The 17,515-nt window shown below is 40.7% G+C and overlaps 2 protein-coding genes across 2 annotated transcripts in view; one reads left to right on the forward strand and one right to left on the reverse strand.

Annotated features, from left to right (window-relative positions):
* Positions 1 to 17,515, reverse strand: part of FBXL13 (F-box and leucine rich repeat protein 13) — a 214,648-nt gene that overhangs the window by 144,643 nt on the left and 52,490 nt on the right. The window lies entirely within an intron of this gene.
* The window catches only part of LRRC17 (leucine rich repeat containing 17), a 112,401-nt gene that overhangs the window by 59,717 nt on the left and 35,169 nt on the right, over positions 1 to 17,515 (forward strand). Inside the window, exon 5 of the transcript XR_005789460.1 lies at positions 9,734 to 9,901. The gene's annotated coding sequence lies outside the window, so the exon portion shown is untranslated. The remainder of the gene's footprint in view (positions 1 to 9,733; positions 9,902 to 17,515) is intronic.

Below are 17,515 nucleotides of genomic sequence, written 5' to 3' on the forward strand. Positions count from 1 at the left end.
AAAGAAAGAAAGAAAAAGAAAGAAAGAAAGAAAGAAAGAAAGAAAGAAAGAAAGAAAGAGAAAGAACGAACTTTGTGAGGACTAAATCTGTTCCCCAGTAAGACCAATACATAGTACGTATTTGTTAGATTGCCTGGATGGTAATGCATTTCATGTGGGAGTCTTGCTGTAAGAATAGTGGAAACCAAACAAAAAATAAATCCAGACACTTTTGGCACAGGAGGAAAAAAAGTTACAGTATAAATCTCCTAAATTTGACACAGTTTGTACATCACATAATTATTTGACAGTGTGCACCATCAAATAACAGCAATATCTTCTTAGCAACTGGATAGCACTTAGTTTACAAAATGCTTTTACGCACATACTAGCCACGTCATTCTGCAAGGACTCTGTTAGTGAGTTGTGTAACTGAGAGACCATGCCTTAAAGTTGGAGAAATGGAAAAGATCCTTTCTTCTTGGTGGAAAATAAGATATAATAAAAAATAAAAGTTCAGTTTTGGTCCACTAAACGTAATGTGTGCCAAAGCCTATATCACAACCTTCAGGTAGGTCTGGTCTTCTGGCTAGGAATGAAAAAGAATGATGGAAGAGTAGGAGAACATGGATCCCTTCCTCTTTCTAAAGCCATAAGTAGGGCTAACAAAGTAGGCATCTACATGGAACGTGGGTGATAGCCTCTCCTAGAGGAGGCATTCCACTTAGGAGGGCTCTCCAGTGCTGATGTCCATCCATACTCCATTGAAAGAGGCAGGCATCCAAGTGAGGCAGGACAGAGGGGTTTGGGCTGGGCAGGGCAGAAGGGGCATGATGTGGAATGTGGGAACCCCAAGAGTAGAATGTGAGAAGACCAGTTTGGCACTGGGGTTGGAACCCAAGTGCATGGGAAAGTGGTCTAGTCAATGAGTGGTGACCCCAGGGGAGATAAAGCAGGTGGTCACACTAGGCGGCGGAGGTTGAATTTGGTAATATAAGAAGCTCATCTGCTCATGAGATAAGGGGGTGGCCTGTGTGGAATGTCAAAAATTAAAAGCACTTAAGGGGGTTATTTGCATGGGAAAGGAGGCCATGCTAATGGGAGGTTAGTATATACAGGGAGGAGATAAATATATCAAATAAGTAAAAATATTAGCAAACTGGGAGCTAGGTTCTCACTCTAGGACAAGGATGTTACAAGTAGGGAAAGGAAGAAAACTATAATTTTGTAATGTTATATTGGAACTGGGATATCAGTAGGAAATTGTGGGTTTCAATGTATACAACTTGATAGATAGATGAGGCCAAGAGTGGGAAAACCCTCCCTCGAAGCTCATGGAGATTGAATTCTTGAACCAAACAAGGTTCTGTTTGCAAGAAAGAGGGGAGGGATTGACTTAAGTAAGTAGCCAACATCCTGCCAGTCACTGCCCAATAGATCATCAGAGTAGAGAGAAAACACTTTGGGCTCCAGGATGCTTTCACCAATACTTTGACTTCCTGGGTGTTACCCACTAACCTGTAGTAACCTATGGTGACCCTCTAGACTAAGAGTCAGCAAACTTTTTCTGAAAAGAACCAAACAGTAAATATTTTAGACTTTGTGGATCTCGGGGCAAGGTTATAAACTCTTTGAGCAACTGTTCACCAAAAGTTAATGGTGGGTTTTTTTGTTGGGTTTTTTTGTTTTGGGTTTTTGGGTTTTGTTGTTTTTTTTTTTTACATTTTATATTTGAAAATATAAAAAACTGTTCTTAGTTCAAGTTCAATACAAAAACAGCCTCCCCTCAGGCCATAGTTTGCCAACCCTGCTGTGGACCACACCCATCCCCAGAATGCCTGTGGTGGGCCCAGCTTGGTGGCTTTCCAGATTCTTATTCAGCTAGATCTATGGCACCTGCAAGAATCCTTGGGGCAAGCCAAACTCTTAACCTTACTCACTTCTTGTCATCCCTGTCCTGAGGGCACCCTGTGTCCTAAAACACTCATTTCATCTGAACAAATAGAGCCACATTTAGGGACAAAAAATGAAAACCCCCAAAAGATCTTTTTGGAAACACTGCATTTGCATCAAAAGGGCCAGTTTTCACAATTCCCAGAGATTAAAAGTAGAGTTCTGGGGGTACCTGGGTGCCTCAGTCGATCAAATGTCCAGCTCTTGATATTGGCTCAGGTCATGAACTCTCGGTTTGTGAGTTTGAGCCCTGCATAGGGCTCCACGCTGGCAGTGCAGAGCCTGCTTGGGATTCTGTCTTTCCCTCTCTCTGTCCTTCCCCCACTCGCTCTCTCTCTGTCTCTCTCAAAAATAAATAAACACTAAAAAAAAAAGTAGAGTTCTGTTAGAATGCAAATGTATGTAAACATTCACTAGTAATTTAGGTCACTGTAGGCATTTTGGACATAAGTGTTTTTAAATGTCAGAGTAAGCCTCTTGGGTCCATTCCAGCATTGACTGTATACCAGTGGGAGGGTTTAGTATTGGTTTGGTACTGCTTTAGTCATGTTTAGTATTGGTAGGCCTATTCATAAACATTATAGCTTGTGTCAACTCTATCCGCATTATACAAATCAGGAAGATCAGAGAGATTAAATTACATGCCGTAGATTACACAGTGTCTCAGTCAGCTTGGGCTGCTACAACAAAATACCATAGACTGGGTGACTTAAACAACAGATATTTATTTGTTACAGTTCTGAAGACAAGGAAGTCCAAGATCAAGGTACTGACAGGTTCTTAGTAAGGGCTCTCTTCCTGGCTCTCCACAGCTGCCTTCTTTCTGTGTCCTCACATGGCTGATAACAGGAAGCTCTGGTGTCTCTTCCTCTTCTTCCAAGGGCAATAATTCCACTATGGGGACCCAACCCTCATGACTTCATCTAAACCTAATTACCTCCCCAAGGCCCCAATTCCTAAAACTATCTCATTGAGAGCTAATGCGTCAACATATTTTTTAAAAAATTTTTTAAGTTTATTTATTTTGAGAGCAAGAAAGTGCACATGTGTGGGGGAGGAGCAGAGAGGGAGAGAGACAGAATCCCAAGTAGGCCCCTCGCTGCCAGCGCAGAGCCGGACATGGGACTCGAACTCACAAACCACAAGATCATAACCTGAGCAGAGATCAAGAGTCAGATGCTTAACTGACTGAGCCAAGCAGGTGTCCCCGTGCTTCAACATATTAATTTGGTAGGGGTACAAACATTGAGCCCATAACACACAGTTATCCAGAGCTGGAATTCATACTCTGGTTTTCTATATACAGGATTCATTTCCCTACACAATTTCTATAATTCACACCATTCTAGAATAGCAGATTGTTGCTGCCTAACTGCCATCCGGCCAAGAATAGAATGAATTTATTTATTGGTAAAACACCTTTCAGCATAAAATTCAATCTTCACCATATAAACTGTATTTTGAACATTTTCCCAAAGGCGCATAATTATTGGACATTTTCCAATCATAAACTACTTGACAGTATGTAATGATGATTTTCTTAATTTTGCTGACAAATTCTCCTAAGAGATACTCATGTCATAATTCTGCAAACACCCATCTGTTTGAAGACAAAATTTGTTCAAAAGTAAACCTCAGTTGTATAATGAAGTCATTCACTTCACCCAAAATAAAACTGAAACTTTGACCAGTACAAGGTCAAGTTTTTTGTTCCTTGTTTAAACTAACCATTCCTTTTTGCACAACATCTAATGTCAAAAAAATATAACAACACTTTCACTTCTAAATACTTAGAGGAAAATTTAACCACATCCCATTAGAAATAGAACTCCCAAGAGTAAAACACTTAACAATCAAACAATCTGCTTCCATGGCTAAATTGCATGTTCTGTTTAACTTACTCTTTAAAATTTTTAAATAATAATACAACACCTGAACTATTCTTAGCAACTATCTTGTTCTGCTTACCCAAAGCAGGACATTTTATAAAAGGGTTTTTTTTTGGGGGGGGGGGGGGTTCTAAAGTTTATTTATTTATTTTGAGAGAGAGAAAGAGGGAAAGGAAGGAAGGGGCAGAAAGAGAGGGAGAGAGAATCCTGTGCAGGCTCCATGCTGTTGGCACAGAGCCTGACACGGGGACTCAAACGCACAAACTGTGAGATCAAAATCAGGAGTCGGCTGCTAACCAACTGAGCCACCCAGGTGCCCCACAAAGTTATTTTTTTAATTCAGTATTTATGATGCATAAATGGTAGATATTCTAAAAATTCTTTTCATGTATATAGATCTTAAGAGAAAAATACTAAATTAATATCTAAGTTTTTCACTCTGTATTTTTCTTCTTTGTTCCCCTAATTTAAACTTATTGTCAAAAAAGATATATGATCTCTAGAAGATGGTATTCTAAAAACAATTCTACTGTGTTTCCCAAATGCCATTACAAGTCAGAATACTATTTTGGATTAATTAATAAGTTCCATTTAGGTCTGAGCCATGGTGGTTATAGTCCAGCATACAAACATTGGATCCATGGACATATAAACCAATTCTTTCTATAAATGTTCCTTAAATTATTAAAAAATACTTTGTAGGGAAAAAATGATTGCACAGCCAAATAAGTGTGGGAAAATCTGATCAAAATGAAATAAAACATTATGAAGCATTTAAGCATCTAAAGAAAGAAAGAAATTTACAGCAAGCATATATCCATTAAATCAATTTCACAAGTATTACCCTTTTAGAAACTAGTCAGAAACTTTTCTTTAGGACCTTCTTTTATCCTCAGAAAGACAATGACATTAACCATTTACTGTGGACCTTGTTATGTTTTTTGTTTGTTTTGGCTTTTTTAATGAAAACTCTTTATCTCCCAGCTTCCAGGATGCCAATTACCCATACTAGTCCCTCCCCTCTCCCTGACTCCTGGTTCTCTGCTCCCTCCATTTGTCCCTATATTAGTCTAGAGAAAAAGAACCAATAGGAGATATATCAATTCAGATATATTGATATATTTTTATGACAGATGGTTCAATTTAAGATTTTTCAGCATTACAATGGTCAAAAGCCATACGCATTCAGTAGAAACTATACTCAAATTTTGAATTTGGGCTTTTTCCCCAGGCCGGCAGTATGCAGTATGATCCTGGATGCAAGCCAACAACTCCTAGTCAGCCATATAATCACAAGGGTAAACAACTAATACACTTATTCTGTACCCATACAACCATTCTGTTTTTCACTTTCAATACAGAATTCAATACATTGCATGATATATTTAAAACTTTATTACAAAATGGGGCCTTGTGGGGGCACCTGGGTGGCTCAGTCTGCTAACCATCTCACTCTTGATCTCAGCTCAGGTCATAGTCTCACAGTTCATGAGATTGAGCCCCACATCTGGCTCTGTGCTGACAAAGCGGAACCTGCTTGAGATTCTCTCTGTCCCTCTCTCTCTGCCCCTCCCCTGCTTGTTCTCACTTTCTCTCTCTCAAAATAAATAAATTAATTCACTAAAATAAACTAAAATAGGCTTTGTTTTGGATGGTTTTGACCAACTGTGGGCTAATGTGAGTGTTCTGAGGATATTTAAGGTAGGCTAGGCTAAGCTGTGCTGTTCTATAGGTTAGGTGTATTAAGTGCATTTTTGACTTATGATATTTTCAACTTATGACGGGTTTATTGGGATATAGCCCTATCATAAGCTGAGGAAGATCTGTGTGTGTGTGGTGTATTTTTAAAAAAAATTTTTAAATGTTTATTTTTGAGAGAGAGAGAGAGAGACAGAGCACAGGAGGAGAAGAGCAGAGACAGACAGAGACAGACAGAGACACGGAATCCAAAGCAGGCTCCAGGCTCCAGGCTCCGAGCTGTCAGCACAGAGCCCACGTGGGTCTCAAACTCATGAACTGCGAGATCATGACCTGAGCTGAAGTTAGTCGCTTAACCGACTGAGCCACCCAGGTGCCCCTGTGTGGTATATTTTACTATAAGAAATTGACTCCCACAATTATGGAGACTGAGAAATCCAAGGTCTGCAGTAAGCAAGCTGGAGTCCCAAGAGAGCCAGTGGTGTAGATCTTGTGTGAGTCTGAGGACCTGAGAACCAGGAAAGGCAATGAATGGTATAAATTCCAGTGCTAGTCTGAGTCAATTGCAGGAGAAGACTGATGCCCCAGCTCAAAGGCAGTCAAATATAGAGATAATTCTTTCTTACTCGGTTTTTTATTCTAGTCAGTCCTTCAGTGGATTAGATGATGCCTGAACCCACTAGGGGTGGGGGATATCTGCTTTACTCAGTCTACTAACTCAAAAGTTAATCTCATTCAGAAACATCCTCACAGACATACACCAGAAATAATGTCTTACCAACTATCAGGGCACCCCATGGCCTGTTCAAGGTGACATAAAATTAACCATAACTGTCCCCAGTTGGCTTCCCTGCCTTTTCTCACATCATGGGTATTCCCCAAGACTCACCTTTTGGCACCAGCAAATTAAAAAAAAAAAATCTCTCCCTCAAAGAGTTCATTCATTCTGGGAGCTTATGTGACATTTTATTGATTATAACTATCTAAACAAAAATTTTAATGCTGTAAGATGGGAAAGAAGGTTGTATGGAGGAAGAAAGGGAATTTTTATTTATTGTGCCTTTCTCCTGTGCTGAGCATTTCATTTTAAGTCTTAGAAGAATCCCATTACACATCCAGTATTATCCTGGTTTAAAGAGGGAGGCACTTAACTCCACACCATTTTTCAGTTCTACCTGGATTTAATTATAAGATGCCCGATTAAATTTGAATTTTCTATAAACAATGAATATATTTTTAGTGTAAGTATGTACCACATAGGACAAACTTATACTAAAAAAAGAAAAGAGAACTTTATCTGAAATTCAAATTTAACTAAGCCCCTTGTATTTTTATTTGCTAATTCTGGAAGCCCTCACCTGAACTGGGGTTCTTCATTGCTTGCACTGGCTCCCCCTCTCCTTTAGCCCTGCATACAGACCCTCAGTGCCTGCCTGACCACTTGTCCCTGATCACCAGCCCATCACTAGTGTCACCACATGCCGACAACTTCTATACCCTCGTCACTGTGTTCTGCCCACCTACAGGAATCTCACCAGGTTGGAACCTTTCCATGCTCACCACCTGGGCTGACTGTGGCCCTTTGGTCAAATCCCCTGAAGACTATTTCTTACACTAAGCAACTATGAAACAGTTTGCCCCTCACTCCACCCAGGAATTACACCACCTTGGCTCCTGATGGAGTTTCCCACCAGCATACAAACCACTCCCACCTTCCATATGATACAAGGTCTCATGGGAAGGAGGAAAATGTAGATAGATTAACTGACAAAAAGCAGACCTACAGAGGCATGTCACAGCTCAGAGCAGCAGAATGAGCCCAAGAAAAGGGTGTAGGTAGGATTTGTGTTCAACATTTTTTTGAATGTGGATAAAGCTGTAAATATCATGTTTATCAAATCAGTAAATTCCACAAGACTGGACGACATAGCTAACTCGCTGACTTTTGGAATCAGAACCAAAATCAACAAGATCAACTTGAACAAGAATAACAGGAACTGCTGTGTCTAGATTGAGAATAGCAGTGACATAAGGTTGAATTGCTGGCCAGCAGTTCAGATAAAGAAGACCTCAGCATTTTGGTTCAACACAAGTTCAAGGATGGATATTATGTAGTAGAGGGAAAAAAATAAGCCATAGATTCAAACAAACCTTTTTTCAGTTCCTGATTTCACTACTTAATTTCTGCAACCCAAGTGTCTCTCTCCTCATTGTAAAACAGGTGCAATACCAAACTCACTAAATTGAGAGGACTGACAAGATAACATACATTAAGCGTGTCATAGCACTTGGAAGATAATCTGTTGAAATATTAATTTTTGTTTTGCCAGAAGAAACGGTGTGTGTGCTAATATTTGGGCCCTTTAATGGTATTTACATGGCAGGGCCAAAAACAGAAGTTGCCAACCACCAGAAGCCAAAGAAGCCCCACAAGACACCTAGCCTCAGAGGAATTGGATTTAATCAATGAAAAGAATTGCCAGTTGAGTATGTTCCTGAGACTTAGAGGAAGAATTGGGGCACATAGCAGACACCTGTGCTACATTCTCATGCAGATGCTCTTAAGAGGTGACAGGGCCACTAGAAGGCCACCACAACTGACCACTAAGAAACCTGCACTGAGCACCGCGGTAAAGATCACTGTGCCGACTTGGCTCAGAAACTTTGCAGCCTCCTGCCTTTAAGGGACTGAGTTAGTTCAGGCAGGAAGCACAAGTGTGGTGGCCAGTGTGGGCTCAAGTCTAGTACTCTTCTTGGGCACGTGGGCTGTAAGAGACCTCTAAGATTCTTGTGCAACTAAGGAGCAGGGGCCAGGTGGGGGTGGGGGGGAGTGGTTAGGATTAAGTTTCATGATTGAGATTGATTTTACTGGCTGCCAAATGAGTGAGGACAGGTAGCAAATTGACCTGATGTAGGAGAATAAATAAATATGATGTTTATTTTCATCCAAAGATGAGAGAGTATGATATGAAAAAGTGGGACCAAAGATGCACCACAGACACGTCCACTTCAAGGAAGGTAATACTTGCACTGGATGCTGTGCAAATTGAGTCACATTTTCAATATTTTTTCCAACTCTAGGCACTATTAAGTGATTGGAGGAGGAAGTCATTGCACAGGAAAAGCAGGCAGGTGTCAAGATTAGGTAGTGGCAATAGAAGATAAATTAGAGAATTCAGGGGAAACCAAATAGATAAGTCATATTATGGGGAAATGAGAAAGGCAAAATGAAAAGGTACAGGCAGGAATGTGGTGATTTACATTATTTTAAGGACAAGAGTGACAGTAGCCAGGAACACAGTGGGAATCGGCTCCCATGAGGTTAAGGGTCTGAGAACAGTGTATTCTCCACTCCCAATTGTTTTGCCAAAGGACCCCAGGAGCAAACAGCATTATGAGGCTATCCACAAGCTACAAAGGAAACCATAAATGGCGCAGAGCCTTGAATGATCTGGGTGTCTCCATCTGGGAGAGAGAGCTTTCCATGTAGAAGGATTAGCTTGAACCTAGGTGCTCAAGACACATTTTGGGCTGCTGCTTCTCCTAATGATTCTTATTTGACTCAGGGTTGAGTAGTAAATCATGTGAGTGAATATTCAATGTCTTGTGTAGGTTTCTCTTACATTGCTACTTGAAGGAAAGCCTCAGGACTGGGATAAGGAGGAAGGTGAGTATAAGGGTATGAAGTGATGTAGGCAACCTATACCTGGGGAGATCCCCTGCCCTTCAAAGTGGGAGAACACAGGCTCACTCTATGAGGAACAGACTGAAAGAGAGTTCTCAAAAGATGGCAACCAGGAAATTCTCAGAAGTGGGGATGGCAGGGCTGAGACTAAAAACAGTCATAGAAGAATAAGTGATTGTCTGAACTGGAAATTTGTAACCATAAAAGGACTACAAAATAAAATTGTAGTGGTGTTTAAACAATTGGCAAATTTGGTCTTATTCCTTGTGGATGCAGAAATTTCTGTCCTAGGGACAGAAGGTACTGGTCAAGCTACTGTCTCTGATGGGAGGAACAACTTTCTGATCATTCAATCCTTCTCCAAATGGAACAGAATAACCTCAAAGTCAACAGCCTCCCTAACACAGAAAGCGTTAAGCCAGAGGCAAGATAAACATTACTGTTAATGGAGATGTTTCATTCCCTTGGCCCCATGTTTACATCTGGAAGCATTTCAGTAACACCCCACGCCTCTCTCTCCAACCCTCAGGCCTCCTCAGGAGAAGAGGAGAGACAAACTGACTGAGGAGTTTGGGAGAAAGAACCAGGCCTGCAACTCAGCTCCTGCTCTACTCTACCCGGACCTGAATGCCTGTACCTGGCTGCTCTCTGTAACCTGAGGAAAGTCTGCAGTTGTCCAGCTGTGCAGTGACTGATGGTGAGTTTATCTGATCCAGAGGTGAACGTACCTAGTAAGCCACCTTGGTCAATGATCTTAATCCAAAATTTCTTATCAGCTATATCAGATTACTGTTTTGGTCTCCATCTATTAACTTTTCAATTGGTTGCAAACCCAGACAAGGAAGAGATGTTATGATATTGCCCCTGAAACCTCAAGTTTATCTATGAGGGCTATTGTCCTAGGAAAAAGTTTAGACCACATAACTCTAAATGTTCTATAGTTGTTCTATATGTAGGATTCTATGACTTTATGACTCTTCAGATACTTCTTGGACCTTCTAACTTAATGCCTCACTGACATTCCAAATACAATAGATCTAAAATTAAATTTCTTTTCCCCCCAAACCAGCTCAGACTCCCAACACACCCCACACTGCCGCACATCAAGAGGTACAACTGGCCTCATGTTTCATTCAGATTTAAAAGATTAAAGTTCCTAGGGCGCCTGGGTGGCTCAGTCTGTTAAGTGTCTGACTTCAGCTCAGGTCATGATCTTGTGGTTTGTGAGTTCGAGCCCCATGTCGGGCTCTGTGCTGACAGCTCGGAGCCTGGAGCCTGCTTCGGATTCTGTGTCTCCCTCTCTCTCTGCTCCTCCCCCACTTGTGCTCTCTATCAAAAATAAATAAAAAATGTAAAAAAAATTTTTTTAAAGATTAAAGTTCCCAAGTGGTAAGGAAGTTGCAAATATCCCTATCATAATTGCAAATCAATACCAACATCAGCGAGTGGTGGTCAAAAGCCCAACTGTGATTGCCAAGACTTAGTGAAAGTGTAGAGAAAGGAGAGAGGGCCAAAGTCAACATTCAGAGGTGCTGGCAGAGAGCCAGAGGGTGGGGGAGAGCAAGAAACCCATCATGAGGACAAAGAAATAATTCCCAGAAGACAATAACTGGGAAATGTCATGCCATGGGAGCCAAAAAAAAAAAAAAGAGTATTTCAAGAAAGAAGGGTAGTCAAATGTTACAGAAAGAGCAAGGAAGATGAGACATGAAGATTAAGGAATTCCTGGAGGGAAAACAAGCTTGTAGTGATAGAGCTGAATGGGCAAAAAATCATTTTTCATTCAATCATTCAGCCAACATTTACTGAGCATCTGGTGGTTGAGAATTCAGAACATGTGAGACACGATCCCTGTACCGACCAAGAGAAAAACAGAAAATAAATAATTATAACAGACAATAAAAAGTAGTGCCTCAAGGGCTCTAGGAACATATATGATGGGCAACTAACCAAGATAAAGGGAGAGGACAGAAAAGCAAAGGTAGTCTTTCTGAGAAAGATGACATCTAAGTTGTGCCCAAGCAGAAATGAACCAAAGAAGATGAGAAGGGGGCTTACATAGAAAGGGCCTGTTGGCTGGAGGGAGGGCCTTGCTCTTGGGTAATGAGAGGAACTGAGCATGGCTAGAGCCAAGGATTCCTGTGGGGGGATGGTGGAGAATGAAGCTGACAGGCATGAAGGCCTAGAACATGAAGGGCCCTGTGGGGTATGTTCAAGCCGATGGTAAGTCAGCGAGAGATTTTAAGCAAGAAAGCAACATGGATGAATGTGAATTTAGAAATACAGCTCTGGTGGGCAAGTGAAAAAGTTTTTTTCATTTGACCTGGTGGGAAGTCAAGGTCAAAAGTAGATGCCAAGAAGACCCAATTAAGCGGCTCTGACAATAATGTCACTGATAGGTAAAGTGAGAGGCAGAGAGAATGGAGAGGAAACAATAAGAGAGATTACACATTTAAAAGGGAAAGAGGTGTGCCTGGGTGGCTCAGTCTGTTGAGTTCAGCTCAGGTCATGATCCTAGGGCCGTGAAATCAAGCCCTGCTTTGGGCTCCACACTGCTGGGCTTGGAACCTGCGTGGTATTCTTTCTGTTCCTTCCTCTGCCACTCCCCACTCTCTAAAAAAAAATTTTTTTTTTAAGGGAGGGGTGCCTGGGTGCCTCAGTCGGTTGAGCATCCGAATCTCAATTTCAGCTTGGGTCATGATCTCATGAACCATGGAATTGAGCCCCCTGTCAGTCTCTGTGCTAACAGCATGGAGCCTGCTTGGGATTCTCTCTCCCTCTCTCTGACCCTGCCCCTCATCTCTCTCTCTCTCTCTCTCTCTCTCTCAAAAAAAAATAAATAAATAAACATTAAAAAAAAAAACCAAACAGAAAGAATACGCAGTTGGGTGTAAAGGAAAGAAATCGAAGATAATTCCCAAATTCTACCTAGGCCAATTAAGTCGATGATGATGCCATTCCTTTAGAAATAATACAGAAGAAAGAGAGGGTTGGAGGAAAGAAATGATGAGTTCTATTTTGGAAATGATAAGTTGGTTTGTGCCTTTGGAACACCCAGGTGGAGACTGTTTAAAAGCAGTTTCTGAGTGTCTCAAAAGGGCAGGTGGGAGGTACAGTCAAGTTTGACAACACATATAAGGAGGAAAATAGAATTTTAACTCAACAGAGAAGGATGATTGAGACATGTTTTTAAAGGAGTGAGCTGAATACGTTTATAGACATCAGGGAATAAGTCATCAAAGAGAAACCAACTGAAGATGATGGGGCCGGGGAAGGCACAGGGAAGGAGCAGGGGGAGTGGTTCTCTCCGATTTAATTTTACCTTGTGGTGCAATAAGAGAGTTGTCTTCTGAACGTAAAACACACACTCTTGAGTTAATTAGTAAATTGCTTCAGTGCAGATCACAAGCCATCCAAAACAGACGGCAAACTGCTAAAATGAATTAGACTCCACCATTTCAATGGAACATTGTATGGTATGGAAAGAAAAACACTTGGCAAGACAGGAAGCATGAGTCAGGAAAAAGTGTCAAGTGGTATTATGAGTCATGCATTTAAACTCAGTGAAAACCTGGCTCTACTCCTGACTTTATTACTTCTGAGCTTCCCACCCCTCTAATCAGTCAGGCTCAGTGATGATCCTATCAGCCTCCTCACTCATTCTTTCACTCCATGTACTGCTGGTCCCAGAACTGTGTTAAGACTTTGCTTCCCACATGGGTCCTTTCCTTCTCTTTCGTGTGTGTGTGTGCGCGCGCGCGCGCGCGCACGTGCTGGCAAGTTTTTATTTTTTCAAAAATTTTTATTGAAGTGTAGTTGATACACAATGTTATATTAGTTTCAGGTGTACAACACAGTGTATCAACATTTATATACATGACAGAGGAAGTGATCATCACAATATGTCTAGCTACTGTCACTATACAATGTGGTTACATAGTATTAACTCTATTCCCTACGCTGTACATTGTATCCCTGTGCCTTACTTATTTTATAAAAGGAAGTTTGTCCCTTTTAATCCCCTCTCTCTATTTCTCCCATCCCTCCACCCTCTCCTCCCCTCTGGCAGCCACTAGATTGTTCTCTGTATCTATGTGTCTTTTTTTGTTTTACTTTGTTTATTCATTTGTCTTTTATTTAGTTTTTTAATGTTTTTATTCATTTTTGCGACAGAGAGAGACAGAGCATGAGCAGGGGAGGGGCAGAGAGAGAGGGAGACACAGAATCGGAAGCAGGCTCCAGGCTCTGAGCTGTCAGCACAGAGCCCGATGCGGGGCTCGAACCCACAGACTGTGAGATCATGACCTGAGCCGAAGTCGGACGCTTAACCGACTGAGCCATCCAGGTTACCCCCTACTGCTCATTCTTAGAGAAAACCCTTCCTGCCTTCAGACTTCACCCAACCCTCACGACCTAACTAGAGCAGTAGGAAGAGGAGGGAGAGACAGGTGAAGGGGAAAGAGAACCACTTTCTAAGTCTACCATTATGTCATTGCCCACTTATTTAAGCCCAACTTCTGAGTGGACACTCAAGACCTCAACAATATAGCCCCAGCCCTTCCAACTGTATATCTTGCTGCCCCCAACATAAATTCTTCATTCCAGGCAAGCCAACCTTATTCGACCACTGCTGAAATGTTTCTCCCATTTTCTTAGTGTTATTTTTCTTTTAATTCTTTCAACAAATACACTGCAGAGAGAAGCCTCCCCCGACAACTAGAGCAGTACACCCCTGTCATTCTTATTTTTAAGTGAGATATAATTGGCATACAACATTATATTCATTTCAGGTATAAAGCATAGTGATTCAGTTTTTGTATATATTGCAAAATGATCACCACAATAAATCTAGTTAACATCTATCACCACATATAGTTACAATTTTTTTCTTGTGATGAGAACTTTTAAGATCTGCTCTCTCAGCAACTTTCAAATATATAGTACAGCATTATTAACCATAGTCACTATGCTACATTATATTCCCATGACATTTATTTTATAACTGGAAGTTTTTACCTTTTGACTACCTTTATCCATTTTGCTCACCCCCGACCCTACCCTCTGGAAACCACCTATCTGTCTTCTGTATCCAGTTTTCTCTCTCTCTCTCTCTCTCTCTCTCTCTCTCTCTCTCTCTCTCTCTTTGTTTTAGATTTCACATATAAGTGAGATTATATAGTATTTTTCTGTCTTTCTCTGACTTTTTTCATGTAGCATAATCCCCTCAGGGTCCATCCATGTTGTTGCACATGACATGATTTCCTTCTTTTAAATGACTGAATAACATTCTAGTGTATGTATATTACCATATTTTCTCTTTCCATTCATCTGTTGATGGACCTTTGGGTTGTTTTCATGTCTTGCCTAATGTGAATATTGCTGCAATGAACATGGAGTACCTATATCTTTTCAAGTTAGTGATTTTGTTCCTTTCAGATAAATACCCAGACATAAAATTGCTGGGTCAGGTGGCTTTTCTACTTTTAATACTTTGAGAAAGCTCCACACTGTTTTCTATAGAAGTTGTGCCAATTTACATTGCTACCAACAGCGCACAAGGATTTCCTTTTCTCCACATTTTCTCCAACACTTGTTATTTCTTGTCTTTTTGATACTAACCATTCTAACAGGTGTGTGAGGTGTTAAGAGTTTTGATTTGCATTTCCTTGATGATTAGTGATATTGAGCATCTTCTCACATGTGTTGGCCATCTTTATGTCTTCTTTGGAAAAATGTCTATTAGATCCTCTGCCCATTTTTTAATTGTTTTTTTTTTTAATTTTTGCTATTGAGTTGTATAAGTTCCTTATATACAGTTGACCCCCCAACAACATGAGTTTGAACTGTGCAGGTCCATTTATGTGCAGATATTTTTTCAATATAGTACAGTGCTATAAATATATTTTCTCTTCCTTATGATTTCTTAATATTTTCTTTTCTCTAGATTACTTTATTATAATAATATGGTACATAATACATACAAAATATGTGTTAATTGACTTTATGTTATTGGTAAGGCTTTGGTCAACAATAGGCTATTAGTAGTTATGTTTTTTAGAGAAATCAAAAGTTCTAATGGATTTTCAAGTACATGGGGGTTGGTGCTCCTAAACTCGGTGTTGTTCAAGAGACTTGGCCCTTGGATATTTTGTATTTGGGATATTAACCTCTTATCAGATATATAGTTAGCAAATATTTTCTTCCATTCAGTGGGTAATCTTTTCGTGTTGTTGATGGTTTCCTTTACTGTGCAGAGCTTTTTAGTTTGATGGAGTTCCATCAGCTTTTGCTACCTCTACTTTTGGTGTTTCTTTTGGTAAAGGTGTTCATCCTTTATCCTGACTTCTTTTTCTTCATAGCATTTCATTCTGTGTGACATGTTCTTGCATACTTGTTTACTTCTTCACTGTTTCTTCACATGAAAATATAAGCCCCAAAACCTTCATACATTGTAGGAATCCAATATAGTTGTTAAACAAACAAAATAAAATCTTCATTGAGTGCCTGCTTGTGACAATCTCTTAGATGCTCAGGGTAAAGAAATAATCAAAATATGGGGTGCCTGGGTGGCTCAGTCGGTTAAGCAGCTGACTTCAGCTCAGGTCATGATCTTGCAGTCCGTGAGTTCGAGCCCGCGTTGGGCTCTGTGCTGACAGCTCAGAGCCTGGAGCCTGTTTCAGATTCTGTGTCTCCCTCTCTCTGACCCTCCCCCATTCATGTCTGTCTCTCTCTGTCTCAAAAATAAATAAACATTAAAAAAAATGTTTAAAGAAATAATCAAAACAGGTATAATATCTGAACCTAAAAAGCATATACTTCAGTGAGAGAGACATTAAAAAAATAGTAAGCTATTGAAAGTTAATAGCTATTTAGAATGAAAAGTGCTCTGAAGGAAAAGAACAAGGCCTTAGAGCAGTGATTGCTTTTAGATTGGATTGTCATGGGGTGCCTGGGTGGCTAAGTCGGTTAAGCGTCTGACTTCGGCTCAGGTCACGATCTCGCGGTCCGTGAGTTGGGGCCCCGCGTGGGGCTCTGTGCTGACTGCTCGGAACCTGGAGCCTGTTTCGGATTCTGTGTCTCCCTCTCTCTCTCTGACCCTCCCCCGTTCATGCTCTGTCTCTGTCTCAAAAATAAATAAACGTTTAAAAAAATAAATTTTAGATTGGATTGTCAGGAGAGGTCTGTCTGATGGACGCCATTTAAGCTGAGACGTAAAGTAAGAGAAAGAGCTAATCAGGCTAGTTGTGGGGTGGAGAAGCATTGGAACACAGGCATGAACCTGGGCAAAGCCCTCTCCAGGATTTTCTGCATTCACTCCTGATATCTCCTCTACTGGGATGCTTGTTTGCATCCATGATTCACAGATGTTTAAAACTAGAAGCGATCCAAGAGGCCATCTAGCCCATCCTCTCGTTTTACAGAAGAAACTGCAAGTACATACTCTGCTAGAGATTTTCAAAGTCTTTAAACTGAGGCTGAGATAGGTTAGATGCCCTGTGGGATGTCAGCAGGCTGACAGTGCTACTGACTACGTGTAGAACCATGTAGAATCCAGTCTTCTGTACTTCCTATTCAGTTGTTTATTCATCATTCAGACATCCACATTCAACATATCAATAATAGTAACTTTGCTGGGCACTTGGGTGGCTCAGTCAGTTGAGTGTCTCACTCTTGATTTCGGCTCAGGTCATGATTCCAGGGTCATGAGATCGAGCCCCATGTCTGGCTCCGCACTAAGATTCTCTTTCCCTCTCCCTCTCCCTTTGCCCCTCCCCTGCTCATGCTCTCTGTCTCTCTCTCTGAAATAAAGTAAAATAATAATAATAGTAACTTCCACAGAGAAATTACTATACACACTAGGCATTGTTCTAAGTGCTTCATATGTATTAACTCATTTAATCCTCATAATAGCAAATGCAGGAGATATTTTTAAATTATCCTCTCATTACTTAGAGACAACTTAGAAATAAAAAGATTAAGCAACATGCCCACAGTCACACAGCTAGTGACAGAACTGGCCACCCAGATTCCAGAGTACACACTCAGTTTCCAAGTGGCTGCCTCTTTCTGTGCTGTAGTTTTCCATCCTAGGGATGATGTTTCATTTTGCAAAGGTCGTTCCTGCTAAAATTAATCTGACATCTTCTACAATTTGTCATTAAAGCTTTATAGTAAAATCATTTGTAAAACTGCTTAACTTAGTATTACTGATTAGGACTGAAGCAATGAAATTGAGATCTATGGGCAGAGCAGGCTTTCACCAAAAATAAGCTGATGCTAAAACAATTTTTAGATGTTTTGTTCCATCTGC

This window comes from Herpailurus yagouaroundi, unplaced genomic scaffold (genome assembly GCF_014898765.1).
Source record: "Herpailurus yagouaroundi ecotype Mexico unplaced genomic scaffold, PumYag 100, whole genome shotgun sequence".
NCBI classification, from domain to species: Eukaryota; Metazoa; Chordata; class Mammalia; order Carnivora; family Felidae; genus Herpailurus; species Herpailurus yagouaroundi.